The sequence below is a fragment of the Saccostrea echinata genome, unplaced genomic scaffold (genome assembly GCF_033153115.1).
Source record: "Saccostrea echinata isolate AGI-Se365-2 ecotype Australia unplaced genomic scaffold, CSIRO_AGI_Sech_v1 ptg000056l, whole genome shotgun sequence".
Classification (NCBI taxonomy): Eukaryota; Metazoa; Mollusca; class Bivalvia; order Ostreida; family Ostreidae; genus Saccostrea; species Saccostrea echinata.
In genome coordinates this window covers 679,793-689,483 of record NW_026889805.1, presented here as the reverse complement: position 1 = coordinate 689,483, position 9,691 = coordinate 679,793, and the positions used below count along the sequence as shown (strand labels likewise).

Below are 9,691 nucleotides of genomic sequence, written 5' to 3'. Positions count from 1 at the left end.
TGACCCTGGGGCCATGAATTTCACAATTTTGGTAGAGGGCTCAATGCTTATTACAATTATACCAACAGTTTGACTGCTTGATGTCCAGGAGTAAAGAAGAAGATTTTTAAAGATTGCATTAATTTTGGTGGTTTTAGCCCCACCCCTCAGGCCCCAGGGGGACAGGGACCATGAAATTCACAATTTTTGTTCCCCTTCATCCATAGATGCTATATGCCAAATTTGGTTGAAAATGGTTGAGTGGTTTCAGAGAAGAAGCTAAAAATGTTCAAAAGTTAACGCACGACGGACGAAAACAGATAGCAATAGGTCACCTGAGTGACTCAGGTGACCTAATAACTTGTATTTATTTATAGCTAGATTTACTAAATATCATAAAATATTGAAATATTTTTGGATGTTTATAAATGCTTTTTATTGTAGGCCCTATCGTATACTCCTAGCTCAGAGGTTCCCAAGGAATTTTTGATGACCCCAATTTTGCATTTTCTTGATTATCTCTCCTTTGATTGGGCATGGTCCTTCCTTTGAAAAATATTGAAGTCTTTTTACCCATGGATAGTAGTTCGCAAGAAAAAGTTTTTTTAAAAAGTGGAAAGTTACTAGTAATAGATGGACTAATATACATATAGACATACATCAATCACAGGTGATCAGAAAAGCTTGACAGCTGATGAGATGAAAATGGTTGTGTGTAAAAGAAACATTCCTCTTATTTCAGTTAATATTTTATTCAGTTAAATTTTTACAGTTATGAGTACTACCACAAAAATTGCTAAATTTAATCAAATAATATAAGGTAAAAAAAAAAAAGGAAGTTCGGTATGGAGAGATACAGTCTGTACTAGAGTACCGTTTTGTGGAGTCCATTACGATGAAAGTCAATACTTGAGCACTGTTTTGTAAAATTCATGAAGTCGAGCTGTTAGTCAGTACTTGAGAACTGTTTCAATAAAGAACTCCATCCTCGACTAATAGTCCAGTAACACAAGTGGCATTAGTACTGATTTTTCCAGTTGGTAGAATTGTAGGTAACTGAAAGGTATCCTTCCAACAAGTGTCAGCAATCTACACTATGTCACAATCCCTCTCTAAAAGAAAAAGTCATAATTCATTTTGAGTTGAATCAACTGTGTAGTACAAACATTTACCTTTCTTCAGGTCTGGACGATTTCCAAATATGGAAGTCAAGATCGATAACTGAAAGTTGCTATAAATATACATCATATACACGTAAATATTTCTCCGCCAAATCAGAAAACAGCATTTTTACTCACCCCAAAACATATTTCAAAGGAACAAAAAGAGAACACGTGCTTTTGTTTTTTTCATCAGAAAGATATTTTTGACAAAAAATCTTTAGAAGTAAGATGAAAAGTTTGGAAGAATAAGGTATTCCCCACATATTTACCGTGAACAAACTTGACATTTTCATCTTGGAAAAGAAAAAAAAAATTAATGCATGTAACAATGCGATCGTTTACGAAAGAATAGATCACATTGTCAAGCTATTGTCAAGTACAATTATAACATTTACCAGAACATACTCTTCGTTGGTAAATATAATTTTGCTTTGACGTCCGATTTTCATCAATAACGCGTAGTTTCCATGCGTATAGATATAGAGTATTCATCGTTTGGATTACATGTCATTTTAGAATAACACGGGTTTCATAAGCGCCGAAAACCATGTTATATACACTTTAAATGGACATAAGGAAAGGTGTAAAACGTGGAGAAAAGGGAATGTAGATGAATGCTTTTTATCACCGTATCTTACCTCGCATACCAGAAACTGCATGGACGATTTTGTAATAAGCACTCAGGAAATAATTACATGTAAGACTGTTATATTCCCATACAAAAACATTTTCATGTCAGCTAGGTTCTAAAAACTGAAAATCTGCCATATTTACATTAAATTTCTTAGCACAAGTTAAACTTTTGGGATTGCTACCTCGTAGTGACAAATTTTTAATCCCACTTAGAATTTATTCTAAGCTTTCAAGTCGGTTTGTTCACGGTAGAATTGTCAAGTATACTATATCATTCGTAAATGTGCATGAAGTTTACAAAAAGTTTGTTTTAAAAAATCTTTTGAGCAGAAAACTTTAAAACCACGTGTTTTATTTATTTGCTCATGGGTTTGTCTAAATGCTGTTATCTGATTGGTCAGATGGATTTGCACCTTCTTTATTCTGTGTATTTATAGCAATTCACGGTTATCGTTCTTGACTTCTATATTTGGAAATCGTCCAGACCTGTTCTTTAATGCATATATTTCTTCTTTTATTTTCTGGTATCAGTTGTCTGATTGTTAAAACACTTTTCTGATTGGAAATTCTATAAGAAGAGGCCCATGGGGCACAATGCTACCTGAGTCAATATACCTTGTCGTTCTTCATCAGCAGATTACTAATATTAATGGCTTTGTTATTCTTGAGATGTTGGAAGACTTTTTCAAATATATTCTTATGTACAACTTTGATCCCCCATTTTGGCCCCAACCATAGCCCTGAGGGTCATGATTTGGACAAATTTAAATCTTACACTATCTGAAGATGCTTCCATATCACCCAAGACTAATTATAGCTTTGTTGTTCTTGAGAAAAGATTTTTAAAGATTTTTTCTATGTAGTCCTACGTAAAACTTTATCATTATGGCCCACCCTACCCTGGGGATCATGATTTTAACAATTTGAATCTACACTTCCTGAAGATGCTTCCATATCATTATGACTAATCATGGCTTTGTTGTTCTTGAAAAGAAGATTTTCCCTATATATTCCAGTGTAAAACTTTAAATCTTTATTGCATGAATGATGGACAGACAAGATACATGTAAGACACACAGAACCAAATCTAATACTCGAAAGGGCCCCAAGATACAGTCTTAAAGGCGGAGATTTTAAGCACGACCTTCAAAAATACCTGGTCTGTGTACCTCTGTCAATCAAGTGCATTAAGGTCCATCATTAGGTGCTAAAATTTGATTGACATTTACTTACTAGTCCCCATGTTTACCCTATACACTTCGTTTGGCAGTCATGGTGACCTTTGGTCCTTTGACATTTTCCACATATGGAGATGTATTACTATGATTACTATTGGAAATTTTTAGCTTGATAATAACTTTTAGTATTTGAAATAACTATAATTTTCTTCATGATAATATATCAAACTTTGGTATAAATAACTTTTTTTTTCAAAATAAATTTACATTTACAGTATAATCGATTCAGTATTCAAACCTGAATTGAGAAAACATTAATTGGGATATGCTAAAAATATCCATTATATATGTATAGTGGAAATGTCATGTAATTAAATTTAAAGTTTCTAATCATGACTACCTTGTAATTTTGCTTTATATTTTAGATAAGACTTTAGAAGCAACTCTTTCTTTGAGCATGTTTAGATGTTTTGACATGGTGACAAAAATTAGGATATACATTGTACCTTTATCTTCAAAAAATTATAGATGAACTCCCAGGTATGAACGTATAAAGTATAACATGTGAATCCAAACTTAAAAAACCAAAAGTTTGACTTCTTGGGTATTTTATTGTGTATTAAATCACGCTATTAGGAAACAAATGATCACAGGTACACTGCTAGCACTCAAGGCATTTACACCTGTACAAAATAAGCCCCTCCCTAACCGGGAATTTACCACCCAGGAAAAATCTCTGCCTTTAAAAGTAATAACTTTGATAACAATGGGACAATGAATGCAAAACTCAAACCTCAAATGTAAGTCATTAATATCACAAGACATGCCAAAAAATCAACATATTTACAAGCACATGGTGGTCCCCCCCCCCCCCCCCCAATCATCATGATTTGAACAAACTTGAATCAACACTATCTCACAAAACCTTCACATTTCATCTGTCTGGCCCAGTGGTGCTTGAGATTTAAAATGTTGCAACCCAATTTTCATCATTTCTGAATTATCTCCCCTTGGAAATGTTTATGGCTCTTTGTTTAAACAAATCAGTTTCTCAGTATATGATAAGTATATCAAAAGGGTAGTTGTATAAATGACAAAATTGCAATCAGATCATCACTTGGACTAAAAAGTGAAACAAAAAGATCAAGTGATCACTCAATCTTTTAATTAGACCTGTCATAAGTTTGTTTAAAAGTGGTGCTGACTTACCTGACTCACTTGTCCTAAATTAAAGTACACATATGTTAATGCTAATATTTGTGTCCAGTAGCCTTTTCCAGGGGGCACATTGGTAAAAGAATCTATTGTATGCTGAATTCTTCTTTTCTGAAAGAAATCAGCTGGCAGTGTTTCATATGAACAGTAAGAGCCAGGCCTAATGTAATGGTAATGCATTTTTACCAAATTACCATAAAGAAATAAGACTTATTGTGTGAAAGATTCATATTAAAGTTGCAATTAATTCTCTTTTAATACAATACTTCCAAAAAATGTTAAAAATGACCATTAAAAATTTCAAAAGCATTCAAATTACATTTTGGATTTTAATTTTGTTTTTTTAACCACAGAATGTGGAAATCAATGTCACAAAAAGTGATTTTTTCTTATCAATATTATTGTATTCTTACAACTAAGGTTCCGGACAGAAGAAGGAAAGTGTATATTACCCCTCCTATGCAAAAAGCAAAAGGGAGATAGGAAGAAGGAGAAGTGTAACAAACTCTTAATAATTTAGGTCTTAAGTCTACCATTTAAGAACAAAAACTACACCCTTCTGTTGCCTCTTACATCACGAACCTAATGGGCTGAGGATCTATTCTCTAAACCCTTGAAACCCAAGGGGCTAAACCTAATTAATACAAAAGGGCTAACTTAAAAGACAACCCTCTAACCCAATCCTCCTAACACAAAATGGTGACCCCACAATAGACCAACCTCCCACCGCCCTCTCCTAACACAAAATGACGTCAAGAAGCTTAACCAATCAAATGAAAAGAACTTTAACCAATCAAATAGAAAAGACTAACTTAAAATACCTCCCTCTAACCCAAACCTTCTAACAGAAAATGATGACCCCACAAGCTAAATAGACCAACCTCCCACCGCCCTCTCCTAACACAAAATGACGTCAAGAAGCTTAACCAATCAAATGAAAAGAACTTTAACCAATCAAATAGAAAAGACTAACTTAAAATACCTCCCTCTAACCCAAACCTTCTAACAGAAAATGATGACCCCACAAGCTAAATAGACCAACCTCCCACCGCCCTCTCCTAACACAAAATGACGTCAAGAAGCTTAACCAATCAAATGAAAAGAACTTTAACCAATCAAATACAAAAGACTAACTTAAAATACCTCCCTCTAACCCAAACCTTCTAACAGAAAATGATGACCCCACAAGCTAAATAGACCAACCTCCCACCGCCCTCTCCTAACACAAAATGACGTCAAGAAGCTTAACCAATCAAATGAAAAGAACTTTAACCAATCAAATACAAACAGAATAACTAAAAAGACCCTCTTCTAACCAAACCCTCCTAACACCTAAAGGGAAGAATTTTCTGGGAGGTTGTACTTTTTAAGCACACACCAACTTAAAGTCCAGCCTCTCAGAAAATTCAGAGCCTAAGTCTACCCCTTAAACTACACCCTTCTGTCGCCTCTTACGACAAGCCCCTATTGGGCTGAGGATCTATTCTCTAAGTTCCTGATCCCCAAGGAGCTTAACCAATCAAATACAAGGAGATTAACTTAAAATACCTCCCTCTAACCCAAACCTTCTAACAGAAAATGATGACCCCACAAGCTAAATAGACCAACCTCCCACCGCCCTCTCCTAACACAAAATGACGTCAAGAAGCTTAACCAATCAAATGAAAAGAACTTTAACCAATCAAATAGAAAAGACTTACTAAAAACCCTCCCTCTAACCCAAACCTTCTAACAGAAAATGATGACCCCACAAGCTAAATAGACCAACCTCCCACCGCCCTCTCCTAACACAAAATGACGTCAAGAAGCTTAACCAATCAAATGAAAAGAACTTTAACCAATCAAATACAAAAGACTAACTTAAAATACCTCCCTCTAACCCAAACCTTCTAACAGAAAATGATGACCCCACAAGCTAAATAGACCAACCTCCCACCGCCCTCTCCTAACACAAAATGACGTCAAGAAGCTTAACCAATCAAATGAAAAGAACTTTAACCAATCAAATACAAAAGACTAACTTAAAATACCTCCCTCTAACCCAAACCTTCTAACAGAAAATGATGACCCCACAAGCTAAATAGACCAACCTCCCACCGCCCTCTCCTAACACAAAATGACGTCAAGAAGCTTAACCAATCAAATGAAAAGAACTTTAACCAATCAAATAGAAAAGACTAACTTAAAATACCTCCCTCTAACCCAAACCTTCTAACAGAAAATGATGACCCCACAAGCTAAATAGACCAACCTCCCACCGCCCTCTCCTAACACAAAATGATGTCAAGAAGCTTAATCAATCAAATGAAAAGAACTTTAACCAATCAAATACAAAAGACTAACTTAAAATACCTCCCTCTAACCCAAACCTTCTAACAGAAAATGATGACCCCACAAGCTAAATAGACCAACCTCCCACCGCCCTCTCCTAACACAAAATGACGTCAAGAAGCTTAACCAATCAAATGAAAAGAACTTTAACCAATCAAATAGAAAAGACTAACTTAAAATACCTCCCTCTAACCCAAACCTTCTAACAGAAAATGATGACCCCACAAGCTAAATAGACCAACCTCCCACCGCCCTCTCCTAACACAAAATGACGTCAAGAAGCTTAACCAATCAAATGAAAAGAACTTTAACCAATCAAATACAAACAGAATAACTAAAAAGACCCTCTTCTAACCAAACCCTCCTAACACCTAAAGGGAAGAATTTTCTGGGAGGTTGTACTTTTTAAGCACACACCAACTTAAAGTCCAGCCTCTCAGAAAATTCAGAGCCTAAGTCTACCCCTTAAACTACACCCTTCTGTCGCCTCTTACGACAAGCCCCTATTGGGCTGAGGATCTATTCTCTAAGTTCCTGATCCCCAAGGAGCTTAACCAATCAAATACAAGGAGATTAACTTAAAATACCTCCCTCTAACCCAAACCTTCTAACAGAAAATGATGACCCCACAAGCTAAATAGACCAACCTCCCACCGCCCTCTCCTAACACAAAATGACGTCAAGAAGCTTAACCAATCAAATGAAAAGAACTTTAACCAATCAAATACAAAAGACTTACTAAAAATACCTCCCTCTAACCCAAACCTTCTAACAGAAAATGATGACCCCACAAGCTAAATAGACCAACCTCCCACCGCCCTCTCCTAACACAAAATGACGTCAAGAAGCTTAACCAATCAAATGAAAAGAACTTTAACCAATCAAATAGAAAAGACTAACTTAAAATACCTCCCTCTAACCCAAACCTTCTAACAGAAAATGATGACCCCACAAGCTAAATAGACCAACCTCCCACCGCCCTCTCCTAACACAAAATGACGTCAAGAAGCTTAACCAATCAAATGAAAAGAACTTTAACCAATCAAATAGAAAAGACTAACTTAAAATACCTCCCTCTAACCCAAACCTTCTAACAGAAAATGATGACCCCACAAGCTAAATAGACCAACCTCCCACCGCCCTCTCCTAACACAAAATGACGTCAAGAAGCTTAACCAATCAAATGAAAAGAACTTTAACCAATCAAATACAAACAGAATAACTAAAAAGACCCTCTTCTAACCAAACCCTCCTAACACCTAAAGGGAAGAATTTTCTGGGAGGTTGTACTTTTTAAGCACACACCAACTTAAAGTCCAGCCTCTCAGAAAATTCAGAGCCTAAGTCTACCCCTTAAACTACACCCTTCTGTCGCCTCTTACGACAAGCCCCTATTGGGCTGAGGATCTATTCTCTAAGTTCCTGATCCCCAAGGAGCTTAACCAATCAAATACAAGGAGATTAACTTAAAATACCTCCCTCTAACCCAAACCTTCTAACAGAAAATGATGACCCCACAAGCTAAATAGACCAACCTCCCACCGCCCTCTCCTAACACAAAATGACGTCAAGAAGCTTAACCAATCAAATGAAAAGAACTTTAACCAATCAAATAGAAAAGACTTACTAAAAATACCTCCCTCTAACCCAAACCTTCTAACAGAAAATGATGACCCCACAAGCTAAATAGACCAACCTCCCACCGCCCTCTCCTAACACAAAATGACGTCAAGAAGCTTAACCAATCAAATGAAAAGAACTTTAACCAATCAAATACAAGGAGATTAACTTAAAATACCTCCCTCTAACCCAAACCTTCTAACAGAAAATGATGACCCCACAAGCTAAATAGACCAACCTCCCACCGCCCTCTCCTAACACAAAATGACGTCAAGAAGCTTAACCAATCAAATGAAAAGAACTTTAACCAATCAAATAGAAAAGACTAACTTAAAATACCTCCCTCTAACCCAAACCTTCTAACAGAAAATGATGACCCCACAAGCTAAATAGACCAACCTCCCACCGCCCTCTCCTAACACAAAATGACGTCAAGAAGCTTAAACAATCAAATGAAAAGAACTTTAACCAATCAAATACAAACAGAATAACTAAAGAGACCCTCTTCTAACCAAACCCTCCTAACACCTAAAGGGAAGAATTTTCTGGGAGGTTGTACTTTTTAAGCACACACCAACTTAAAGTCCAGCCTCTCAGAAAATTCAGAGCCTAAGTCTACCCCTTAAACTACACCCTTCTGTCGCCTCTTACGACAAGCCCCTATTGGGCTGAGGATCTATTCTCTAAGTTCCTGATCCCCAAGGAGCTTAACCAATCAAATACAAGGAGATTAACTTAAAATACCTCCCTCTAACCCAAACCTTCTAACAGAAAATGATGACCCCACAAGCTAAATAGACCAACCTCCCACCGCCCTCTCCTAACACAAAATGACGTCAAGAAGCTTAACCAATCAAATGCAAAGAACTTTAACCAATCAAATAGAAAAGACTAACTTAAAATACCTCCCTCTAACCCAAACCTTCTAACAGAAAATGATGACCCCACAAGCTAAATAGACCAACCTCCCACCGCCCTCTCCTAACACAAAATGACGTCAAGAAGCTTAACCAATCAAATGAAAAGAACTTTAACCAATCAAATACAAAAGACTAACTTAAAATACCTCCCTCTAACCCAAACCTTCTAACAGAAAATGATGACCCCACAAGCTAAATAGACCAACCTCCCACCGCCCTCTCCTAACACAAAATGATGTCAAGAAGCTTAACCAATCAAATGAAAAGAACTTTAAGCAATCAAATAGAAAAGACTAACTTAAAATACCTCCCTCTAACCCAAACCTTCTAACAGAAAATGATGACCCCACAAGCTAAATAGACCAACCTCCCACCGCCCTCTCCTAACACAAAATGACGTCAAGAAGCATAACCAATCAAATGAAAAGAACTTTAACCAATCAAATAGAAAAGACTAACTTAAAATACCTCCCTCTAACCCAAACCTTCTAACAGAAAATGATGACCCCACAAGCTAAATAGACCAACCTCCCACCGCCCTCTCCTAACACAAAATGACGTCAAGAAGCTTAACCAATCAAATGAAAAGAACTTTAACCAATCAAATACAAAAAAACTAACTTAAAATACCTCCCTCTAACCCAAACCTTCT

At 36.4% G+C, this 9,691-nt stretch overlaps 1 long non-coding RNA gene across 1 annotated transcript in view; it reads right to left on the bottom strand.

Moving 5' to 3' along the window:
* Nucleotides 1-808: 808 nt before the first annotated feature.
* LOC133173431 (uncharacterized) overlaps nucleotides 809-9,691 on the bottom strand; it is a 34,565-nt gene continuing 25,682 nt past the window's right edge. The window contains exons 3-4 of the long non-coding RNA XR_009719044.1: nucleotides 4,163-4,279; nucleotides 809-1,091 (exon numbers count right to left, since the gene is read on the bottom strand). This is a non-coding gene — a long non-coding RNA (uncharacterized LOC133173431). The remainder of the gene's footprint in view (nucleotides 1,092-4,162; nucleotides 4,280-9,691) is intronic.